Genomic DNA, 24,038 nt, shown 5'->3' with positions numbered 1-24,038 from the left:
TTGGATTCAGAAGAAACAGTGTTTTGTAAGAAAATATAGCTTGTGTTTGTTGCAATTCTGAATATTATTAGATTGTCCAATTAAGTTCACAGTAAACTGAGCAAAAATGATCAAAAAAATCTAAGCACAGCAGTATACTTTTAATTAGAAAATCACTAAATGGTTTTCTTTGTAGTCACTTTCTGGTGACATATTTCTTTCTGAGGCATGGGATGCAAATGTTCTAATGAGGAATGCTTTATGAGACTTGTGAAACTGCTTCTATAAATACTTAGAAAGTCAGTAGAAGAAATTATTCCAAAAATATCAGAATATTCATACTGTGATTAAACAGAAAAAATGGTTTGATTATGCAAAGATAAGCAGGCATGTTGCATAATGAAGAACTATTAGCACAGACCAACAGTAACAGAACATGCTAGCTGACATTATAGTTAAGTAAGCAAAATAGATGAATAACAAGGAGCACATCCCTTTTGTTTAATCTCAGTCAGTATCTGAACATGTAATGCTTCATTATAAATACAGACAATAACAATCTGGTAGTTTTATTAACATCTTCTGTATGTAGTCAGCATGGTACTATTTTGTTATGATTCACACATACATTTTTCTTACCAGTAATGAAAGATGCAGATGGACACTGCATTGTTTTGATATTCGCAGCTGGTTTTAAAAATCAAGGAAAATGCATTAATGCAACAATCAAAATCATTTAATGTGAAGATGGTATCTCTGAATGCCCAACTTCTCTGTTTCAAATATGCATCCCAATGTTTTGAAAAATGTGACTAACAGCATAATTAACCCCTTAAGAAACAACATTTAAATCAAGTTAAGAACAAACCTAAAGATCTGTGATGTACTGAAACAGAAAGATACATCAACATGTATACAGTATTGCTGCACTGAATAATGTTCACCTGCAAAATATATAAGTATGTATGTGTATATATATATATATATATATATATATATATATATATATATATATATATATTGTATGGCTCTAGGTCTCAAGATTTAAAAAGGTGACATACTTTTATTTACATTGCAACAGTATTGAGAATGTGTACTCAGGATATTCAGGCTGTTGTTACGTAGCCAGTCAGTGCAGCAATAACATCACATATGCTTCATAATGTGTTGCCATTTCAGCTATTTAACGCAGGGTACTAAGAACAACTGCTGAACATTTGACTGTCTATCATTCAGGAGAGCTCTGTAAATGGCATCTGGAATTCTGAAGTCATATCACCTCATGTTTTTTGTTCCTTTATGATGTGTAAGATTGCTACTGTATAATTAGTATCAATAAGGTGTGCCACAAAATATATATCTAACATAACACATATAACAACAAGATGAAGAAAAGCATATTAATGGGTTTTGGGAGAAGGCACGCAAGAATTGCTATGGTGGAAAAGCAGTTGAGGGATAGCACAGCTGGATAAATGTATCAGTTGCTAATTTATTTTCTCCAGGAATCTTAATTTTAATGCATTTGCTTTCCATTTGCATACTGCGTGACCCTAAGGCTGTCATTTAGCCAAACAGTTCTTCTTGCAAGCCCCCCATAAAAGGCATCTGTGAGTACCTGGTTTATCTTATTAACAAATAAATTGAATGAAATACTTGAGTCCTGCTATTAAAATAAGTAATTGGGGAACAAGGCTCTGAGGCACAAGTTAAAAAAAAATGTTTAGAAGCTTAAATGCCCCAATAGCCCACTCACTTTGTGATGTTAATAGCAGACAGAAACAAACTGTGTATGTAAATAAGCAATAGCTTTAAAACTTAGATGTGCTGTTTTTTCTTATTTGAATTACAGCCTAAAGTGTGCAATGGCTTTTAAGCAGTCAGAATGTTTTTCTGGTGAAGTTTTATGCTGGGTGCTATGTGTATGTATGTGTGTTTGTGTGCTTGTGTATGCGTGTCTCTGCATGTGTATGCTTGTGTGTGTGTGTGTGTGTGTGTGTGTGTGTGTGTGTGTGTGTGTGTGTGTGTGTGTGTGTGTGTGTGTGTCTGCGGCAATGGGAGACTTGATTATAGCAATGCTCTGAAATATAAACCTCATTATAATTGGTTTCATCTAATTTGGTTATTTCAGAAGAAAGGTGCATAAGAAGTATTTTTTATTCATTTCAGAGTATAATTCACATAGTCTGTGTATTACACTGACACTGTATCTTGGAAGTCATGTGACATACACAGCGTCTCCTGTAAATTGAACCCATAATGTTAGGCTAATTTTTACCATTGCTAACTATGGAATGGACTCATCATGCTAAAGGTTTTAACTGAGTTTTGGAATTTCTGTATTGGTACCTTTTCCTAATCAAAAAACAAATTCAGCCAAGCCCTGTTATATACATCAATTTTTTCTGGTTCTTTTGTCTTTCCTTACAACATGCTAATTTAAAAAAAAATATCCTGCTTATATGACGATTCAGACTCTGTCTCTCCTTCTAGCACTTCTTTGAAGTATTGCAATAAATGTCTCTTTTTCCAAAATGTTCCCACTACAACAGGAAATATGTTGTGAGTCTTACAGTTGGATTTTGCATGCTGTTAACAAACAAGCCTTGACAACAGCCAAATGCAAGGAGGGACACTTCCATTTTGAAAATATACATATACTTGCAAATTGGATTTCTCACATTTTACACTTAAACAACTCCCAATATAAGTCCTCAGACTTTTCAGTAAAATAATGCTCTATACATTCTATTTGGTGATGCCTTTATACCTCCTCTTAGTCAATCACATACATTTTATGTAAATCTCACTTTGTTATTATGTGATCACAAAATGGATAATGAGAAAACATAGCAACTGTTGTGTTCCTTGCTGATTTCATCTAAATGCAGAGAAACCTTTACCTTCTACTTTACATTCCAAAATAATGCAATGCATTTATCCTGGGCACAGTGTCATGGAAGCATTGTCTGGTTTCACCTTATAAAAACATCAGTATGGAATCCTTGCTTTCATTTCTATAACCTGTTGTAAATTGTAGAATGCAAGTTATCGTTAAGATCCTGTTATCATCAACAGTTTTATAAAATGCATTATTTGTAGCATTCAGCCACACTGAGTTCATATCCATAATCCAGAAACATTGTATTCTTCGTGATCCAGCATTCCATCTCTGCTTGTAATCATGTTGTATTATTACCAGTTGTGCACTTTTATGAATGTCACTAAACTTAGCAAAACTCCATTAACCATCATGCTTTATGATATCATTCTTTTGATTTTGACTGTTGCTAGCCTCAGAAGTAACTCTTTTATATTAAATCTTCACAGTGACTCACATTTAATGGGTTTGCTGAAATTCTACCTGTGTAGGAACCTTAAGGACTATCCAGACCCACTCATCACTGGATTCTTGATTTAGTTTCCCTGTTTCTATGATGTCATGCATATGCAATGGCTATGGTAACATTACTGCACCCTTTTCTATCACACCACGGTAATACTGTTATCAAATGTTTACCCCTCCTCATCCAAGTTCCACTTCACATTGCTTTCATTTTCTCCACATTATACAATCTAAACATTTTGCTTGCATAAAGAAAATTTCAAAGTAGTACTTAAGCTCTTTCTGTTTCTTCCTTGAATCCCCATAATGTAAGCTGTAGACCTTAATCCAGTATTTCTGTCACTCTACTTATAGATTACCTTAATATCACATAGACATATTATGTCTTTCTTTTAAAACAACACAGCATTTTATTATTCATTCTAATTTAAGTCCACAGATTATAAAACTTCTGCTGTGGATACAAGCTGTATAGATCCTGATTTTTCTACTAAAAGTGCTCAACATCTGCTATGCTTCATGTAACATACCGTTAAAGGTCTTATAGCTGAAAAGCATTACATGAACAGCAGCTTTGTAATAGTGCCACCCACATATTTTATACATGAATACTAGGCTAACTGCTCTGAAGGGCCATTTTAAGTGTAGCCAAAAACCTAAGGCCAGGATTGAACTCTGTATCGTGTGTCTATGAGGTGAACACCTTAACCATTATGCTAAACCCACTCCCTTGAAAAAAAGGCAGCCCATTTCCATACTGGGAGTTGAACCTTGACTGCCTTGGTGAAAACCAGAAATTCTGCATATATTCATTGCCATACATTAAATCTTTTTTGTTATTTGCACTTTGGAATTACAAAATGTGATTCATGTAGCTTCTCAATATCTTGTTGGTTGACTGAGAAATATTTTCAGTAGTAAACTCTGGAAACTAATTTATTCCTTTAAAGAAAAATAAAAAAAATATATTTCCTTAAAATTATTTGCTCAAGCTAGCCTCTCATTGTGATTTCTTTCACTTAATATGCATCTATGTCATTCTCAGTATATGTCTGTGATTTGTCTACTTTGCCTCTGATACCTGAAGTCTTAAGCCAAGAAATCTCTAATTATTTGTTATATAAATACTTACACAGCTATAGTAAATATGTTCTACTCAATTTATCAGTCATAAACAGGCCCTCACCTGGTAGGTACTTCTCTACAATCATACTTCTGTAATTTATGTAACATTATTTGCAATCTTAAATAAAGATTTTCTGAATATGCTTTATAAGGGTTTTTTGTAAATTTCCCCCTGAACTTCTGTAACACAGACATATTCATGTAATTTCTCATATATTTATGCTGCAACTAACATTTTTTTCCTATACAACCATTTCTTTCTCTCTGTTGCTGTTAGTGAATCTTTAAATACCCATGCCTAATGGCAAATGATATATTCTTCTGCATGATCAGAGTCCCTACATCTGGATTATTTACAAAGTACTTAAACAAGGGGTCTTCTTTAACTAAATTACTAACATTTCAAAACTCTCTTCTAGTTCACCATTCCATTTCAGGCTAAGTTATCTCAGACATATTGGCTACAAACTTTGCAAGACATTTCTTCACTTCAAGAAGCCTCTACAATATTTGTGTGTCTCTTGGTTTTGACATCTGCATAACTGTTTTGTTTCTGTATCAGACTTCAATCCCTCTGATTTTAACACAATGGTCCAGGTATTTCAGACTTATCACTCCTGTACATTTGTTCTTATTTAATTCCAAATCATGGTATCTTAATCCGTTTAGCAAATAAATCAGTACCAAACTTGTTCTACTTGTGTCTGGAAACCAACTAATAGACATTAATTATGATAAAAAACTATATCCTATGCCATTAATAACTTGTACAACAATACTTTGAAATGCTGCAGATGCTGATGAAATACCAAGCAAGTTTAAAGAGTTTATATACAGTACTACTAATAGCATATTATATGTGCAGAAGCTGAAGGTTTCTTCATTCAGCTGAATGCACCATAATCTGTAATATGCATCTGATACTGAAAACATGCACTGCTAGAGACCACTTCTTCATCTGAAAGTAATGGGCAATGTTCTCTTTTAATCACTTTGCTCATATCACATGGATCTCTACAAAAGTGAATCTTGTCTGGATTTACAGTGGTAACAATGATATTCACCTATTCCTCTGCATCTAAATGCTTCTAATTGGCATCAAAGATTTTTATTTACTTTAATTGCTGAGACACTACTTCTGAAAGCTACTACAGCTACTTGTATATTTCTTAAAGTGTGTGCATCACAGGCATAAGATCACGATTTGTATCTAATAAATGCTGGCAAACTCTGTATGGCTATAAAAAGTCACCGCACCATTCACTATTATGGTTCTGTGAAGTATTTGATAGCTCTCTTACTGTGTCACTGATCCTGAATGTGCACAGGAGTAGATTCTCCTGCAGCTTTTATAGTATCAATTTATTTTGCTACTTGTAGCCTTTCAAATACTAAATTACCAATACTATTAGTAGAGTGAACTTATGTGCTACAAGTTGAAAAAAAAGGATTGCATACTAATTTTTATACTCAAAAGTCAGTATGTTTTGATCTAATGACATATAATCCCTAGTATATTAACAATGGACACAAACCTTTCTTCTGTGTCTTTTAGAAAATACTTCAAAAGTAGATTCAGGCATAACACTTCTCTCTGCACCCTCTGTCCAATTTAAATGCAATTTTTTAATAAATCCCATCAATCTACTCTTTGGTGCATTTTCAGACTTCAGTGTATCAACTTTTTACTAAACAACTTTAACAAATAGATTATTCTCATATTTCTGTTCTGTTTAACATGTAAATCTTTCTGAAAACTGTTGTCTTTTCTTTTACACATCTCTGTAAAATGATTCTTTCCAGAACAACTTCTACAAAACACATTAATCTTGAGACATTTCTTTCTATCATGCTTCAGCCACACCTATTACAGAAGGTATGAACTTCAACTGCATCATATTTCTTGTTCAACACATGGCCCTATCTCTGGTAATTATCGTTATTACCCCTCAGTCTGGTTTTCATTTCTGCCTCTGACTCACAATTTGGACATACATCTAATCTACAGCTTCTGAAAAAGTCAAGACCATTTCTCTGACTCACTTAGAATTAGTTTATTTGTTTTTTGGCTGAGTAGTCCAACTGGACATGAAAAGACCCTTCACAGAGGAGGAGGATCAGGGAGAAACAATAGAATGAGATTAAAAATATGCAAAGTAGTGTTATACTATGAAGAGTTTTAAGCAAAACACTGCAATACAACTAGAGACAATATAGTTGTCTAATACGTAGAGTTCAAATGAAACACTGCAGTAAAGTATAGAAACAACACAGAGTAAATGTCTAATACATAAAATTCTAAATAAACACAATGTTAATATAAAGGTACTCAGCAGAAGTACTCAATTTATCCAGCATTAAATTAATGTAACTTGATCTCACATTTGGAAGAAAAGGATATGGGGTAGGAGAAATACTTAAAAAAAGGAAGAGGTGGTAGGGAGACATGAGAAGAAAAAGTAGGAATTTAGGGAAATCAGAGGGAGAAGGGAGAAGTAGAGGCAAGAAAGTATAGATATGGTCACTGGCCTATGTGCTATTTATTCTATCCTTTGAGGGAAAAGGTTATTACATTAGGGCAAACCACTGTTGATCAAAATTTGCTACCGTGAATCAGTGCAAAGTGCAGTTTAGTTAGTGCAAGCAACCACTTCCAAACAACAAATGATCTAATGCACACAACACAGAACAGAACAGCACAAGCAAGTCAGTATTTCTTAAGAAATAAAGCATTTTGTTTGTGCAATATTTATTTATTTTACATTTGTTTAGTGGGAAAGTCTGATGGGATAGACTCCATTTTCAGCAGAGCCCTGGGGAGAAACTCTCCAGATGCATATCTTTGGCATGTGGGAAGAAACCACACAAATTGAAATGCAGACAGGGCATGCAGACTCTGCACAGAAGGCACCCCAGCTCAGAATTAAACCAGAGGACCTCTTGCTGTGAGATGACAACACTAACTGCTGCACTACTGCAAATAATGTTTGCAAAATACCAACACTATTGTGCTCCTGCTCCTCCTTAAAAGACACAGATCTCCTAAAAGTGAAGTACCTAACTCTGAAACTTAAATCAATTTGATTATAATGTAATGGGCAACAAATTAATAGCAATTTAAGAATGGTGAAAAAGATAGAATATATATTTTTGCACAACTCTTACAGAAAGGTGTGCACAACTAATAAAAATAAATATTGAGTACTCCCTGACAATTTGTATGTCATCCACCACAACACTTTGTTAACAACAATAAGACAATTGGTTTCATAAAGTATGCTTGCAATTACAAATTACACAGGGCTTGTAAATGGCAGAAGCAACATACCAGATTCATATGCAATTCATAAAGATGCTCAAACACACAAAAGGAGCTGCATGCTTTACTGCATACCTGGAAGTATTTGGGTATGGTGTGGACATGCAAAAAATGTTATGTTGTATCTTTGGGTATGGTGTGGACATGCAAAAAATGTTATGTTGTATCTTCTGTCATTGTATTTATGAAGTACAATATATACATGGGCAAGAAATGCATGGATCTACAAATGAGATGTGTTACATCTGGCAAAGTAGCCATAACACCATAGTCCCTTTTAGGGTTATGCTATGCCTATTAAAGAGTCATAAAGGTAAATCATCCAGCATCCTACTGTACATTTAACCATATTTGCACAACAAAATGCAGTCCTGCCCCTACAAAGTGACAACATCCCACTCCTATCAGTGAAAATGTACGCAGCTAAGGATTTCTTCATTACAGCAATATGCAGAGCAACATTACACAGTAGGCAAGGCCCTGAAGGGTGGTATTTTTTAATCATCCTTGGCCATATCAGTGAAGATGTGACAGCCATAGTCAAGGAAGCAAAGACATTACACTGTGTCATTCCTACAGATCCTTCAGTTATCTGGATAAAGTAATAATATCTGCTGTGACTGAAGTCTTAGATTGGTCAGTGGAGACTGAAGCAATGATAGTGACTATGTTCTGACAGTGTATGGTCATTGATGAACTAGTTGTATTATAAGACAATATAGATGTTTAAATATATTTTACACATATGTTTATGAAAGTCACCACTGATTACGACAATGCTAACAGAAAGGAACATGGAAACATAGGAACAATGCTAGGCAAATTATCAAGGGACTATGAAATGCCTAACAACATACACATAAAAGTAGACACAAAAAAAATTTTTTCTAGCCTTTTCAAGCACTTAAGACTATTCAATTCTCACATCAACCAGGGCTGTATCTGACTGACAATGCTAGTGTAAATATGTGTTTACCCATTCAATCATTAAGGCTAGCTTAAATGATAAAAAAAAACAAAGTAGTATTTAGCTTGACTTGTTCTGATACTTATTCAACAGGCTGGGGATATGTTGAATTAGGAAGTTATCCCTCAAAAGAGTATTTTTTTTTTATTTAATTTATTTATTTGCTAAAGATTTATGCCACTAGTGCAAATGTTTGTAGAGTCAATAGTTTTACAGAGAAATTGGTAAAATAGGATTGGGCCTTTCATTGCCCAAAAATGTGAGACACAGGTAACTTTATACTTAGCACCTACAGTTTACTCCCAAGAGAGTCATGCTAATCTATTAGAATAATAAAAGGATTTTAGACCTTTTTTGGTTAGAAATCTTTGGGGGCTTGGATTTGTACATACCAAAAATGACAATGTACTCAATGCTAAGTGTGATAAGGAAAGAGTACAGGCAAAGAATGAGTTCTTTGAAACTTGAAAATATTCAATAGGAAATTAACTGAACCAGACTGAAGGATTACCTTAAAACAGTGGAAGCATGATGATATAATGAGAAACAGATTTGTACACATAAATACTCAGGACCCTTATAACCATATCTGAAGAGGAGTACTATTTATAACATATGATGGCCTGCAACTGTCACCCCTGGGATTCGGGATACTGGCTAAGGCTCTTGCTGCTCTAATAGTGCCTTTCTTAGGCAAGGTTCAAATAACAAATTCACCACCATAACAGGAACAGGCAAGCAAAAACTGAGGGCAATGCTACTCAATGCTTGAAGTCTAAATCTTAAAATGCAGTCACTTGAGGCACTCCTTAAAATGGAGAACATCGATATCTGTGCAGTGACTGAGACCTGGTTCAAGGCTCCAGAGAGAACCCCTGCACTACCAGGCTATAACTCATACCACACTTTTCAGCTATGTAACCTGGATTGAAACACCAAAGGCGGAGGTGTGTCCATATTCATTAAGGATATCCACACCTCCAGGCTAGTTGTTTAGCATAATGCATCCAAGGTTATCCAAGTGCAACTAACTTTAGCATAATGCATCTAAGGTTATCCAAGTGCAACTAACTCTGGGCAAAACTGCAATCCAAATTGTAGGTTGCTACAGATCCCCCACCATACCCCAGGATTCCTGCTCCTCTTTTCTTGATGTACTGGAAAATATTAGCGTTCAACCAAACACCCTAATAATGGGTGACTTCAACTACCCCACCATTAACTGGGAAAACTACTCATGTACCAACTTCTTAGCTCAACGCTTTCTGGGATTCATAAACTCCAATGCCCTGGATCAACTTATCCACACCCCCAACAGGGGCAACAATATCCTAGACCTAGTCATTAAAAACAAGTCAACTCCTCGTTGGTCCGATCCAACCATAAACTAATCACCCTTGAAATCCACATCCCGCCACCACCACCCCATTAAAGAAACCACTGTAAAAAATTTCTCCAAAGCCAACTTCATACTTCTTAAGATAGAAGTGGTGAACTTCATGACACCCATGCAGATGGACAATACAGTTACAACTGCTGAATCCTACACAAATGCACTCTATAAGCACTTACATGAGCGCATGGATTGTACTATCCCAAACAGAACCAAGACGCTTTCCACCAAAAAAGAAAGCCAATCTGGTGGTCCTCTGCCATAAACAAACTGTACAACAGAAGGAAGAAACTGTTGCAAAAGAGAGTAAAATCCCATGAGTAAAGGAACTCCCTGGTCAGCCTCAGTAAAAATCTGAGATCCCTTATAAGATCTTCCAAAGCTAGCTATGAAAACAAAATCTCCACTAATTCTAAGAACAACCACAAAGCATTCTATAGCTATGTCAAAAATCTCAATGGCAACACCCAGATCTGCTCTGAGTTACATCACAAAGGCACGCAAATTACAGAACTAACTGATATTGCCAACATCCTGGCAGATAGTTTCAGTGCTAACTTTACCACCCCCTCACCCCCTAAAGGGCCCATATCTATACAAGAAGAATGCAGAGTCTCTGTAATCACAACTACACAGGTAAAAGCTGCACTCTCTAAAGCCAAAAACACAGCATCCATGGGAATGGACAATATCCCAGGCTGTGTTTTACACAAACTTCAGAACAAGCTGGCTCCCCATTTAAGTACCATGTTCAATAATAGCCTTGCATCAAGCTTTATGCCCACTGAATGGCACACAGCAACAGTTTCCCACTCCACAATGGCTCCCGGAAACTATCGACCTATTAGCCTGACGAGCCTGGTCTGCAAGGCCATGGAACGTATCATTATGGAACTCATAAACAAAGACATTGGTAACCTACAAACTCTGGATCCCATCCAGTTCGGATTTGTGAAAGGCAGATCATGCCTCCTGAACCTGATTGACTTCTTTGAGGCAGTCACCAAAGCCGTAGATGAGGGTAAGGTGGTTCACACAGCCTATCATGACCTCGCCAAGGCTTCCAACACCATCCCCCATTCTGGAATTATAGCTAAACTCACTAAACTAGGTATAAATCCCTACATATCAAGATGGGTTGCCAACTGGCTCACTGACAGAACCAACACTGTAAAAGTTGCAGACTCCAAATCTGACCTCAAAGCAGTGACAAGTGGAGTAACACAGGGTTCCGTTCTGGGACCTCTTCTGTTTGGTATCTACTTCTCTGAAATACAGGCTAACACAGAAGGCCTCTGGCTAATGAAGTTCACAGATGACTGCAAACTAGGAGCCATAGTCAAGTCCCCAAATGATGTGGACATCCTACAGAAGGGCCTCGCTGAGATAGATGCCTGGTGTCAGAGCCATGGCCTCAAGCTCAATGCCAAAAAGTGCACTGTCATCCCCTTTGGTAAAAACTCTGTACCCATGAACTACCATATAGGCAGCAATCTACTTAACACCAAATGTGTGATAAGAGACCTTGGGACCCAGGTGGACAGTAGTCTCTCCTTTGATAGTCACATCGCCACAGTAGTCAGGAAGTCCTACTACGTGGCACACCTCATCAAAAAAGGGTTCTCATCCAGGAAAAAAGAGGTCATTGTTCCCCTCTAATCGACACTCATTAGACCCATTATAGAGTCAATGCCCCTTTTGGAATGTACCTCACAAGACATCTGCAGCAGCTGGAAAGGCCAGAGAAGTACCTCACAAAGAAGATTACTGGCCTCAAACAAATGCCCTACACTGACCACCTCAAAAAACTCCAGCTTTACTCCATAGTACATCGCCTACTCTGAGGTGATCTCTGCCTAACATATAAAGCTATGTCAAACCCAGAGCTGTTGGACATGCTACACCTAAAGAAATCCCAATCCCTCTGAGCTACATGCTCTAGGGACCTAAACCTTGTCACCACAATAAACAGGACATGCTGGAGGGATAGATTCCTGTCCCAGAGACTTCCCATACTCTGGAACAGGCTACCCATCTATGTCAAGCAAAGTTCTTCATTAGCACTCTTCAAGAAAAATCTTGATGAGTGGATGGGAAATAGGAAATACACCCTGGGGATCACTTCTGTGTCTCTGCTCAACAGTGGCACAGGAAAATAACTTTCTTGGGTGGCGTAAGCCAGGGAACCTTGTTGGCTAGGCTTACATAGGCCCTTGGGCCGATAGCCTAGTACCTACCTATGAACCTATGAACCTATGAGGTGGGAGCATTTGTTGCTGTACTTTTTCACATTGTTTTAGTACATCAGGTATGGCTACATTCCAGCCCTTGTTGGAGCTATTTAATATCAGTGCATCAGTGAATAACATTACTCAGCTTGCAGTCAACAGCAAACTTGGTCAACTACAGTTATAGTCTATTGCCTTGCATGTCTGCAAGATAAATGCCAAATGCAGAAAATGCAGCCCTGGTCCCTGTGGTACTCCATTAGTTAGTTTGACACTTAGATAGGGCATCATCAACTGGGATCTCAGTGTCATCATCACCATCATCACTGACTCCCTTTTTCATATTTTTACATGAAATTGTGGTGTCTAGTCAACTGTTGTCATCTGTCTCAATTTAGTGTCTCTCTCCTCCCTTCTGCTACAGTAGTGAATAACTGTTGCAGTTCTTCTCCAATGCAAACCATCCATTTGTTTGCAGGGCAGGCTCATTTCTTCTTGCTTTCTTCCCCTCTTTCATATCTTCTTCACCTGATCAGCTTTTTGCTTTCTGCACATGCCTGAACCAGTGCAGTCTGTTCTCCTCAATCTTCTCAGCAACTGGAGCTACTTTGGCTCCTGCAGTGATGTCTTAATTTCTATGACTGTCCAACAGTGTGCATCCTACTGTCAATCGTATGCACTTCATTTCCATCATGTCTAACTTACTCAGTCTGCCTTCACTGCCCAGGTTTCTGTACAATACAAAAGGGCTGGTTACACCTCTATTTTATGCACGTCTATTTTCCATTTCTTTGACATACCTGTGCTACACACTATCCCTGACGCTCCCTGCCATTTAACAGCAGCTCCTCTTATTCTAGCACTGAAAATCCACATTAGAATTGTCTTCTCATCGACCAGATCTCCTAGATAAAAATAAATAAATAAATAATAAAAACAAAGGAAACTGCCACGAGCATAACAAACACCAACTAATACAAATGCCACTCATGAAGCAAAGTAGATACAGTAAATAATTTAATACACATTGAGCCCTTTTGTGTACTAGTACATTAGACTACTTCAGAACAATTAACAATTCAACTTCATCTAAATGCAATCAAAATAATCACCTGACAAGTAACATGACAAACCAAATTTTTATAGGTAAGCCAAAAAAAAATCAAAGGGGTGATGATTATTTAAATCAGCAAAAAAAGAGAGACTAGATTACAGTTATATTTGAATGCTGATAAACACCCAGGATTAAATGGTGCTATTAATATTAAATGTTGTTTAAGGGGATGTAAACTATAAATAAATGCCACCATCTTCTCAGTATACAGTTTAAAACTATATGACTTTAGTTTTGCACTCCATTCCCCTGCCATTTGTTAAGGTGCTTCTTCTGAGTCTGCTTGTAATGCCAAATTGTCTACATAGAGCAGTTGTGTTGATTGGTCCCCATTGATGTGTTTGCTACTGTAGTCCATAAATAGTATGAATAGCAGTGGTCTCAACACTGAAACCTGATGCACCCCCACACACACACACACACACACACACACACACACACACACACATATATATATATATATATATATATATATACATACACACACACACACACACACACACACACACACACACACACACACACACACACACACACACACACACTTCACACACACACACCGTTTAGGAATGCCCTCTTCCTTGTGGGACCTTTCCTCTGTCTGTGTCACTGTAAACTTTGGGTTGATTTTGATGCATTCTGATCTAAATTTGAACTGCTCATCTCCCATCTCATTTTTTACTATACCGTGGATAAAATTATCAATCACCATCTCCATCACTTTCATGTAGTGTGACAGGTGTTTGATACCTCTGTCCTGCCTACAGTTGTAAATGTTCACTTTGCTCTTGTACACTATCACTAGATTACTTACTCTCCTGTCATCTGAGATACTTCTTTCTCTCCATACTGCTATGAGTAGTCTCAAGAGCCATTTTTCACCTACAGCAGGTTGGTGGCTTTCCTTATGAATGATGTCTGATGACTATTTTCTTTATTTTTCTTTGTCTTGTAACATGGTAGAGTTTCTCTGTGCCATCATCTGAGCTGCTTTCCAAAAGAGTGCCTCTGATACAGTGTTCTTTGCTACTGTGACTGCTTTCTTAGCCTCATTATTATTCAATCAGTATTCCTTTTCAGCACAGCCCATCTTTTCTATCTCACACAATTCCTTCTTTCTTTTGATATCTTCTTGAACTTCTGCATTCCACCACCTTTCCTTAAGTTCCTTTTTTTCCATTTGTAGCTTGGTACCGTATCTGTTGTAGAGTCGTCACATATGCTGTTTTAAGATGCTGGCATTCTACTTCGGCTCCAATTATTTCCTCTTCCTCCCAAGGACCTTCCTTGAACTTTAGTGTTTAGTTCCGTTCAAGGTCCAAGTCTACAGCTTACTCTTTGCTGACTAAACACGAAAAAGAAAACTAAGAAACAAAAATAATAAATTGAATTGTGACTAGGAATAAAGTTTATCATACAAGAATTTATTAGTTACTTCAGTACAACTGCTCTGATTAAAAGGACTTCCTCAGAATCTGAAGTCTTCATTAAAAAACAGCATTTTAAATGCAGCACTCCATCCAATAAACTTAGTCCAACCATATCACATGACATTTAAATTGATGGAATATAAATAATTTTAAAAGTGTATAAATTATGAAACAAATGATAATACCATCATACAGCTGTTAAAACATCAATAAATATTAAAGTATGCTGAAAATTGTAAAAATAATATTATTGAAATGTCATAATTAAGCAGTCAAACACAATACATATTTGCTACCCTTGGCATTCTTGTAATATGTAGCTGCCTTTAATTATATGTTGTTAGAAATAGAGACCTTTTTATTCAAACCAGGCAAGATATAAACTGTAGGCCTTAGCTGACATAATAATATTTTTTTTTCTAGTTGGCTCCACTAAAACCTGCCTTTGGGTTCTTTACCATCTTTTGTTAAACAACTAAATGGAATCCTTTAAAATCTGAGCACATCATAGTGTGTCTTGATGAAGCATTTCTATGTCTTTTCTATTTAATATCATGTAATATATGCTCATAGATATTTTTACAAAATGCATGCTTTGTTTTTCCAATAATTATGTGATATCAATATTATTTTTAAAATTTAATATATATTATGTTTATTTATGATATAATTAACAGTTGTGTGATGTTATGTTTTTCACCACAATTTAAAGTCTACTTAAAATACATTTCATTTCATCACTTTAAAGGTCAAGTGATATGAAAGGAGTATGTTTTTGAAGGGAGTGTTCTAGGTGTTTTTAATTAATACTTCAGATTCTGAGGAACTTCTTGTGACAAAAGAGCTTGCTCTGAATTAACTAAATTCTGGTGTGTCAAACTTTATTCCTAATCACAATTCTATTTATTATTTTTGGTTCACAATCATTGTTGGCCATAAAGTCTTCATTGACTGCAACTTACAGCTAATTTTGGCCTCCAGTGTTTTAGGCTATAAGACAACTGTTTCACTGGATATGACTTTGCAATCTGTGATTCTTCCCTGATGTCCTTTCCTTATTAAGATGAACCACTGCAGCTCAACAACACCAGAATTACAGTATATAGACAGCAACCCACCATCCTCTAGGTTTGTAGTTAACAGTGGAAGGGACACGGCTCGGACCGATTAAAAACTTTAATAATAAAACATCTCAATAAAAACAACTCGGTTAAGTGCTTTCATCTGCGCAAAATGCAGACTTCATCAGAACCGTTAAACTTTGTAAGCAAACACTCTTTTAAAACCTTTTCGGCACCAAATAAGTGCTACACAGATTTAAAGTGCTAGTGGCTAATTTCATATAGTCATTCATATAATTCGAGAATTTTTACAAATTCTCATCAATGTCAGCTATGATCACTCAATTCATTGTCTATAACACAGATAAAATTCTCGATACATATTATGACTATTTGAATTCTTTGTAAAATGTATACTGTGTTAATGTAATTTAAAAAAAAAAAAAAAACATATTTCCTATCCATATATAATCACCTAGTACTAAACACTATTATTTTATTATAATGTATTGCACTAGTCCATACCTAAAATATAAATAATTTGCATATCCAATTCCTAATACATGAAAAACAAATAATTAATTAATAAATGAATTAATAAATAACTCCATACATATTGCAAATTTATTGAAATTGAATATTTAACCACCTTATACTACGCTAAAACCTACAAGTATATACTACCCTAGTCAGTGCCTACAGAATAAATGCGTAATTTGCATATATCGTGTCTCAAAACTCATAGTACAATGAAACCACTTATTATATAAATAAAACTTAATAACACAAAATAAGCATGAGTATGGTTATGAAGATATAATGTTTAAGCATAATTATTGCAATATCAAAAAAGGTTTTATTGATATATATTCGTTTAATCCTGGTTCCCTGGATGCATCCGTTTTTATTTGCCAGTCTCCCTTTTACTTAAAATAGCTTTAAAATTTCCTCCCCTGGCAGAAAAATGCACCTGATCAATAATGGCAAACCTAAAATTATGTCTGTCATCATATTTATTTATATGCCTATAAAGTGCATTCTTTATATCTTTAGTCTTTATTTTATATAAATGATCACATATATGCTTATGGAACTGCCTCTCCATTATACCTGTGTAGAAAGCAGAACATAAAATACATTTTGCCAAATAAATTATATTTTTCGTGTTACAATTACCACTCTTGAATTTTATATACGTCTTGTTTATATCTTCCAATCTACATCCCTCACTTTCATTAATTACCGAGCACTGATTACATGAACCACATCTCCTAGTTGCTCCTTTATTATTGATGCTTTCTCGGTCTCTACTGCTGTGCTGCAGATATTGTTTAATATTCATACCCATCTTGTGTACAAAATTAGGTCTCAAACCTACAATATTTTTTACTTCGTCATCTACTTTAAGTGAATTCCAGTGTCTTGTGATAATATTTTTAATTTCATTAACATAAGGTGTATACATTAAAACACATACTTTGTTGTATGGATTAACGTCATTATTGACTTTATTCACCTTAATGTTGTTAATTTCAACACCCAATGTGGGGGGATACTTTTTACCCCACTCATTTCAAACATACATAGATACATCATCTAGTAGCCATCTGGGGTACCCCCTATTAGCAAACATTGTTGTGATATATTCCAATTCCTTTTCCATCACATCAAAATTATACATTGCCCTTTGAAAATATTTTTCAATATATATTTTGGGTGGTTACTAGAGTACTCCAGATATTCATTAGAAAAGGTATCTTTTCGATGGATTTCAGATTGAAATCCTTCACTAGTATGCCTTATGAATGTATCTAAATATGATATCCCTTCTTTGCTAATATTGTATGTAAATTTTAAAAATTCACTATTCTGATTGATATATTCAATGAAATCTTTAATAATCTCATCAGGTCCATTCCATAGAATGAACATATTGTCAAGAAATCTAGTATAGTAGGATATATATTTGTAATATCCACACTTAAATAAATAATTGTTTTCCCACTCCAACATAACCAAGTTGGCAAATATGGGGGCACAAGAGGCCCCCATCGCTACGCCTCTAGTTTGTTTGTAGTGTTTCCCTTCAAAAAATATAAAATTGTTGTCTAAAACTATTCCCATCATATTCGTAATAAGATTAACATGGTCCCAATTCATATTGGAAAATTTCCTCAAACTACTACAAAAATCATTGAGTCCCTGATCTCTTAGTATACATGAAAATAAGTCAACCACATCAGTGGTAATGTAGATTAACTTTTCTTTCCACATTTGTGGAGTGAGGTGGGATAAGAACATCCAAGAATATTTTACCAGATGTGGTATCCTGTCATAGATCGGTTTTATCCATCTGTCTATAACCACTCCAATGGGGAATGTTTTTAATTTACTACCTGATATGATGGGACAAAAAGGGTTTTTTTCAATATTCTTATGAACCTTGGGGATACCTACTATGGTTGCCATTATGGGAAAATCAACTTTCATAAAATTATATATATCTTCAGTTATTCTATGATCTATTAAATATTCGTTTAATGCCAAATCAATTTTCTTGCAACATATATTGATTTCACTCAAAGATGTTATTTCATAATTACCTGATTCCATTAAAATTGTTTGCATTTCATTTATATAATCAATCGTATTATAAAGTACTATACCCCCCCCCATCTGGTTTCATGACTCTAATATTTTTATTCCTAGATAATTCCACCAGACACTGTCTCTTCTTCATATTTAAATTGTCTTTCAATAAATGTTTATTAGTTGTTTTGTAGAACCACTGAATATCAAAACAAACTATTTCTTCAAAATTTGACACTTTTTTATGGCTCGGGGGTATATAAGTGCTTTTTTTCTTACATACATTCCTATTAATATTAACAACATTGCTGGATATGTCACTTTTGTTGTTGAATGATAACGCCAAATTTAGCCTTCTACAATATAATTTAAATTCAATTAAGGTATCAACTACATCAAACTCCATTGTTGGTATATATTTCATACCCTTAATAAACAAGGACTCATGTTCATCTCTAATAATTCCATCAGTGTAATTATAAATCTTTAAATCATTAAATTGATTAACTATTTTATTATTCTCATCATCACAAATTGGTACTTCCTTTTCTTCATTTAGTGTGACTGATGTAATAAGTTCATCAAAACAATAACCTTCATGCTTAGAAAGAACTAGATCTACCATCGAATTTATCGATTCCTCTGGTAATAATATTGCTTCATGTGTGGTTTGTAATAACATCCCCCTTGAAATTTTGTACCCCATTCCTCATGTATTTCATCATTAATATCATAATTCTTATTTTCATGTATAATATGTGAATGTTTCCAAATGTAAGCTTTATTTTCCTTATATTGTTCCATATCACATATAATTTTATTATTTTTTCTCTCATATATCTTTACTGCTTTACTGTCCACTAAATCAAATGGTTTATTATACAAATCACGCAATTAAGGAAAAAGTAAATCAGTTAATATATCCTTGTTCAACTTCTCCACTTCCATAACAATTCTACTCAGTTTTTCATCATTTTTCTTGATTAATAGCTTCATATAGTTGATGCCACAAGTGTTGAACAAGGTGTTGAACTCAGTCTTGGTGTCATTGTCTAAATCAACACCCATAGGTAGCTTAAGAAATCTTAATCCCATGGGTACAATCCCCAGGGATATACATTTTGTTAGATAGGCATTATCAATTTTAATACTCTTAATATTCAACAACTGTTTACCCATAAGGTAAATCATGTCCTTCAAAGTTCCATAATTCACACTTTTCCTTCTTTTTTGTGTGACTCTTTTACTGTAGACACTACTTGTAGTGAAATCACAGTCATTAGATAAAAAAATTATCCAGTTTATTAACTTCACTATCTATACTATTAACCTGTAAAACAATGTCTCTTGGACTAGATGAATGGTGTACAGTACCTTTATCCATATAAGGTTTGGATTTGGTTGTCGCCACATATGTTTTAACTAGCGCTAACCGTTTAGGACAAGCTCCATTCCTCTTGAACTCATCATCAACTTTAAAAAGAGAGAAGTCAAATGTGAACTCATTATCAGAATTGACACTAACATTATTGCCAGTAGTGTTTCGATGAACAGGCAGTTCATTTGTTTGAATACCACTCTTTAAGTTTAAAACATCCCCCTGACCATTAGGTATTTGGGACTGCGTCGATGTTTGTGTGGATAACACACCACCAGGTAAAGTATTTCCCTTTTTCTCCACCGTTACATTATGTATGGAACTAGCAATACTTTACATCCGCCCCACAGCTTCAATCAATCGGGACACTTCAGTCCGCAAAGAGTTTACTTCTGACCTCAAAGAAACCAATTCGTCTTTGTCCAATAAAGCCTCCGTCTCTCTGCTTGCACTATCCCTAGCTTCCAACTCACTTGAACCACTGCAGCTCAACAACACCAGAATTACAGTATATAGACGGCAACCCACCATCCGCTAGGTTTATAGTTAACAGCGGAAAGAACATGGCTCGGACGGGTTAAAAACTTTAATAATAAAACATCTCAATAAAAACAACTCGGTTAAGCGCTTTCATCTGTGCAAAATGCAGACTTCATCAGAACCATTAAACTTTGTAACCAAACACTCTTTTAAAACCTTTTTGGCGCCAAATAAGCGCTACACAGATTTAAAGTGCTAGTGGCTAATTTCATATAACCATTCATATAATTCGAGAATTTTTACAAATTCTCATCAATGTCAGCTATGATCACTCAATTCATTGTCTATAACACAAATAAAATTCTCGATACATATTATGACTATTTGAATTCTTTGTAAAATGTATACTGTGTTAATGTAATTTAAAAAAAAAAAAAAAAAAAACATATTTCCTATCCATATATAATCACCTAGTACTAAACATTATTATTTTATTATAATGTATTGCACTAGTCCATACCTAAAATATAAATAATTTGCATATCCAATTCCTAATACATGAAAAACAAATAATTAATTAATAAATGAATTAATAAATAACTCCATACATATTGTGAATTTATTGAAATTGAATATTTAAACACCTTATACTACGCTAAAACCTACAAGTATATACTACCCCAGTCAGTGCCTACATAATAAATGCGTAATTTGCATATATCGTGTCTCAAAACTTATAGTACAATGAAACCACTTATTATATAAATAAAACTTAATAACACAAAATAAGCATGAGTATGGTTATGAAGATATAATGTACATTTCATACATTATAACATATAATTACATTAACACAGTATACATTTTACAAAGAATTCAAATAGTCATAATATGTATCGAGAATTTTATTTGTGTTATAGACAATGAATTGAGTGATCGTAGCTGACATTGATGAGAATTTGTAAAAATTCTCGAATTATATGAATGACTATATGAAATTAGCCACTAGCACTTTAAATTTGTGTAGCGTTTATTTGGCGCCAAAAAGGTTTTAAAAGATTGTTTGGTTACAAAGTTTAATGGTTCTGATGAAGTCTGCATTTTGCGCAGATGAAAGCGCTTAACTGAGTCGTTTTTATTGAGATGTTTTATTATTAAAGATTTAACCAGTCCGATCCATGTTCTTTCCGCTGTTAACTATAAACCTAGCGGACAGTGGGTTGCCATCTATATACTGTAATTCTTATTAAGATGAAGTCTATCTGCACTCATGTTAGACATATGTTCATAGGTAAGTGCTAGGCTAGCTGCCCTTGTAGGCCATTTTAAGCCTAGCCCATTTTTATCAGGTGAGAATCAAACCATGTACCTTCTGTCTGTGAGGAAAACACCTTAACCATTATTCCACTCACAAAGTAAGATGCCAACCTCAACTCTTTCATGTAATCTTGTGACCGAGTCAATCTTGTGCCCATCTGTTTTGCTGAACCATTTGTTGGCCATTATGAATCCATTTGGCAGAAAGAAGTCTAGAATGGCTTTTCTTTCTTTAATATTGTTCCCCTACTCATGTGGACTCATATCCTGTTCTGTCCTTATATGTGCATTCACAAAGCACCAAGTCATGTTGTCCTGCTTCATTTTGGAAGTCTTACAACTGTCTGGATGTGATCTCTTCCTCACCATCGCATGCTGTGGGGCATAGGATGAGATTATATATACTGAACAGTCTTTTCTCTGGAGTTTGATCGCCACCAGTCTATCACTACTTTTGTTGACATCCTTGACTATCTTTAGAAGGCTCTCTCATTACTTTTCCTACACATTTTCTAGTTTATCCTACCCATGAGACCCTGCATCCCAAGCCAGGTCACTTTGCTGTGCTGCCTTTCCTCTATGGTTCTTGGCTACATAAGATGATCAACCTCCACTTTACCATCATGTAATCTACTTCCAAGCTGCATTTTGTCAGTGAACAGTGCAGAAATCAGTAGCTCATCATCACAGCTCTATTTGTAGTTAGTTTTGATGATTTTTTTAAACAAAGGTCTCGGCTTGTGTGTGAACAAGCAGATTTATTCTGTGGATAGCTTTTCTGCAAATAAAGCTGAAACTATTACTTGTGCCATTTTATGAAATAAATTAAAACATAACCCATGGTTTCCCAAGCATAGTATCCAGTTTATTACTATTATAGTTTCAAGGAATAGTATTTTATAGTTTTTTATCCATTAGGGTATGGCAACCAAAAATTTACTATCTTTCGTCCTTTGGAAAAAATACTGCATGCATAAAAGTCATGATTGTTTCTGCTATCTGTAATACCCAAGCTAAACTCAGAATTTCTTATTTTTCCCATAAAAGTGAAGTTTTTAGATAAACAAAGGGAGAAAAGTATTGAGAACTATGAGTTAGCATTCAGTAATTTAAAAAGCAGCTGTTTATCTTTTCTACTAAAATGCAAATTAATATAGATTTTCATTGAGTAGTCAAATATTTTACCTAATATTTTTACAAAAAATGGCAAATTACTTCAGTTATAAACCACAATTTATAGGAGATTCCAGCAGACCCTACATGCATATTAGAATGCATAGGTTCTCATTTTACACTATATGTGACTTCTGCAAGAAATGAGTTATATTTTTTTCCAGATGTGAACTGAGAAGGTATTATACTGGCAGAAAAGCTTATATACGATAGATAGATAGATAGATAGATAGATAGATAGATAGATAGATAGATAGATAGATAGATAAAAAGCTAGATACAGTGCTACATTGTTATAGCTATCTATCTATCTATCTATCTATCTATCTATCTATCTATCTATCTGCCCACAATAAGCTCTATCACTAAGTATTGTATAGCACAGAACATAAGAACATAACTGATATACAGTAGACTGGCATGCAAATGTATGTTTGGGATTCAAAAAACACAGTACTCAATAGGATACAACATAGTCCACAGTCATAGCCATTACATAATGTTATTTATTTAGTTAGTTATTAACTTGGCTACTCATTTATTTTAAGTTGGTAAGTGAATTGTTTCACATTCACTTTTTAACCACAACTTGGATACAGAGGTAGTGTTACAAGCATAAGAATATAGCAAATCACATGATATAGCTATAGCTAGCAGACATCAAAATGTGAACATTCTTGTAAGTATAAATAAGACAATAAATAGCAGAATATAGCATCAATAATGCACAGCAATAATGATAAAGCAGTAGCTTTATATGATATGCACCTGTAGTATATGTCGTTATCAGTAATGGAGTGACACAATGGGAGTATTATCATCTGGAAAGTCTGATATGGAAAGAAAAATTCACACAGCTTGTAGTAGTGCACAATACATGTGACCAAGCACATGATCTTTTAGTTAATCTATATTGAAAATGAGTAGTACATTGTTTAAATGTTGAACTGTTTCTGTATTTTTATTTTATTACTTAACATTTGTTTACCAGGAAAGTCCGACTTGGAAAAAGCCAATTTTCAGAGGCGGTCTGAGGAGAAATGCTCCAGATGCATGTCATTGCAACATAGGAGGAAACTGGAACACCTGGAGAAAACCCACATAGGGAAGACATGCAGACTCCCCACAGAAGGCATCCA

The sequence above is a fragment of the Protopterus annectens genome, chromosome 2.part1 (genome assembly GCF_019279795.1).
Source record: "Protopterus annectens isolate FY-2018-M chromosome 2.part1, PAN1.0, whole genome shotgun sequence".
In the NCBI taxonomy this organism is placed as follows: Eukaryota; Metazoa; Chordata; order Ceratodontiformes; family Protopteridae; genus Protopterus; species Protopterus annectens.
Note: the sequence above shows the minus strand (reverse complement) of the source record.